Genomic DNA, 3,267 nt, shown 5'->3' on the forward strand with positions numbered 1-3,267 from the left:
ACCGCCTCGGAAACCCAAGGAGGGGTCGCTATGAGTCAGATCCAACTCGACGGCACATAACAACAAACAACAACAGCAGCAGAGATACTTGGGCAGGTTCCATGATGAATTACCTGAAGAGCCAATTGGAATTGCATTCAGTTTCTAAATTGAGGAAAACTGAATCTTTATGACACTGAATTTCTTCTACATGGACATTATTTCTTTCAGTTACTGTTTCAGGTCCTCTAATAATGTTATTTATTTTTGAAGTCTTCCTAAAAGTCTTGTGGCTTGCTTTCAGCAGAATTGCTTATAGAATTTGTAGTCTGCAACTAATGTTTTGGTAATATGTGCATTGGTAATTGGTGATGTATCAAAACTTTCAATGAATTCTCCAATTAGCACCACATTTTAAAGTAAATCTGACTATATTTTAAGACAGACTCTCGTATCATAGGAAAAATAATCCTTACACATCTTACATGTTCTCCTCTCATAATGGATTGTTTAGGTCCACTGTGCAACATTGAAGAGTTAGGTTTACTGCAGGCATCCCTGTTATCTTCCGAATTTAAGTGGTGACACTTTAACACGTGACAGTTTCACCATTTGCTATCTGTTTCGGGAATATTTTAGTAAACACTTTTTTCCATATCACTTTGTTAGGATAATGGCATTTTTCAGTATAAACTTGCTATATAAGTTAGATTAATAGATGCTCTCATGTTTCCAAGAAAACATTATACTTTTTCAAAAGGCATTCTGTTTTATTTAACTACTCCTGGTTAAAGTTAAACAACTCCCCATAAGCTTGTACAATACTCCAAGACTTCTGGGTGTCTTATCATTAACTCTACCCTGTAATCCAACTGCATTAATCACTCAAGAATGCCTCTTATTTTCCCAAGGATCTTGCTCACTTTCAAGTAACAGATGGCAGAAGTTTAACCTAAAAGTTTATTTTTCCCAAGACCTGTGTCTCTAGGAGTTTGTGTGTTCTGTGTGGCTTGTTCTTCTCCACTCCTGAATAGCCTTCAAAAAAACAATTGTACTTTCTTTTATCACGAGATCATAAACAGCATATAAGCAAAACTCCGCTTTGTGATATTCGCAACAGTTTCTCTAGAACTGTTTGCAAAGGTCTTGATCTCTTTACAGCAATTTTTACCTATAAGGCACCTATGGAAACAACATGTGTCAGCATACTTGCATAGCATGCACAGGGAACTAACATGCAAGAGAGTTGTGCAGTTTACAAAAAACCGTATCACAAACCTATTATTTGCATAAAAATATGGGGATTGTCAAAGTCATTATTTTTAACATACTAGATTGAATTTGCCAACATTTATTTGTAATTGTTTGTGATGATCATAATGAAGCTGGATTGTAATTTTTTCCCCATTGCCCTTGTCTAATTTTAGTCTCAGTGTTATGTTGGCATTTCAATTCTCTTGTGCAGTTTGTAAAACATAAGGATGACCTGTTTTTTAAAGACTCAGAAACTTGTCAATAGAATCTTATGAGACTGATGTATTTGGGGTGGTAATTGGGCTAGATGATGATGATGATGATGAGTGCTTTGGAGTGACCTGTGTTGTCCCAAAATATAACTTGAAGTTCTAATCCCAGTACCTGTGAATTTGATCCTTTTTGGAAATTGTATCTTTGCAGAAGTTACCAGTTAGGATAACAGAAGTCATACTGAGGTAAAAACAAGAAACAAACTCACTGCCATCAAGTCAGTTCCAACTCTTAGTGACCCTATAGGACAGACTAGAACTGCCCCATAGAGTTTCCAATGCTGTAAATCTTTTGCCTTATCTTTCTCCCATGGAACAGCTGGTGGATTTGAACTGCTGACCTCTCAGCAGCTCAATGTTTTAACTGCTGGGCTACCAGAACTCCCTTCACACTGAGGTAAAACCAAAACCAAACTCACTGCCGTCGAGTCTGATCCAACTCATAGCGACCCATCCTTGGGTTTCTGAGGCAATATCACTACGGAAGTAGACTGCCCAACCTTGCTTCCGAGGAGTGTGGGTCATAATCCTATATGTTTGGTGTCATTATAAAAGAGGAGAAGATACAAAGAGAGACCGAGGAAAACCATCCATGTGAAGATAGAAGCCAAGGATTGACAGGAGCCACTAGAATCTAAGAGAAGGGCGTAGAACAGTTTCTCTCTTCCGCCCTCAGAAAGGATCAAAGCAGCCAGTACCCTGATTAAGGGATTATGCAAATTACTACGGGGAGGCTGTGATATGCTTGGGCTGTGCTAAGTGCAATGGGAAGAAACACCACCTGAACTGAAATTGGGTGGGCTTTAGTGGAACTAAGAGCCGAGGACATTTGTCCTGTATGTAGGCTAGTTCGCTGTGAAAATATTCCGTGCACTTTACCTAGAGTTGCCTGCAGAGGGCAGCATGAGTCTTCCATAGATACTGCACCAGCGGTCAGGATTCTAGTAGCAGGTCAACTATGTACTCTCCAGATAGAAGCAGCAAATCACGATTTTGGAGCAAAGGGCCTGTACGTGAGTGTGTATTTGGGGTGGGGGGGATTTGGTAGAGGAATTTATGTTGTTGTTGTTGTTAGATGCTGGCGAGTTGGCTCTGACTCTTAGCAACCCTCCGTACAACAGAATGAAACACTGCCGAGTCCTGTGTAAGCCTCGCTATCCTTGCTATTACTTAGCCCATTGTTGCAGCCACTGTGTCAAACCACCTTGTTGGCAGCCTTCCCCTTCTTCGCTAACCCTTCACTTGACTGAACGTGATATCCTTCTCCAGTGAATGGTCCCTTCTGACAATATGGCCAAAGTAGGTCAGACAAGGTCTGGCCATTCTCACTTCCAAAGAGCATTCTGGCTGCACTTCTTCCAGGACAGATTTGTTCATTCTTCTGGCAGTGCATGGCACTTTCAGTATTCTTCGCCAGCACCACAGCTCAAAAGCATACATACATGCTATTTACACGTACAAATAGCTCCCAGAAGGAGCCCCATCAGGGCTTAGTAACAATACCAGATCTTTCCACAGCCTGTGTCGACCACTCCTACGCCGATGTGATGTGCTCTCCTGAAAACTGTGGGACCCAAGTGTCCTCAAAAGGCCTTCACTCAGGAAGGAAATAGGGCATCTAAGTGGAATCATAAAAAGCAAAGGGATTCTAGAAGAATCCTCACTTTTCTGGGAAGCATCCCAGGGACATGGCTGAGAAGAATAGCTCAGGGGTTTTGAGCACGAAGCCGGCAGCTCCACCCTCGTTGCTCTTGGTTGGTTC

This window comes from Orycteropus afer, unplaced genomic scaffold (genome assembly GCF_000298275.1).
Source record: "Orycteropus afer afer isolate SDZICR_OR568_19922 unplaced genomic scaffold, OryAfe1.0 scaffold00018, whole genome shotgun sequence".
Lineage (NCBI taxonomy): Eukaryota > Metazoa > Chordata > Mammalia > Tubulidentata > Orycteropodidae > Orycteropus > Orycteropus afer.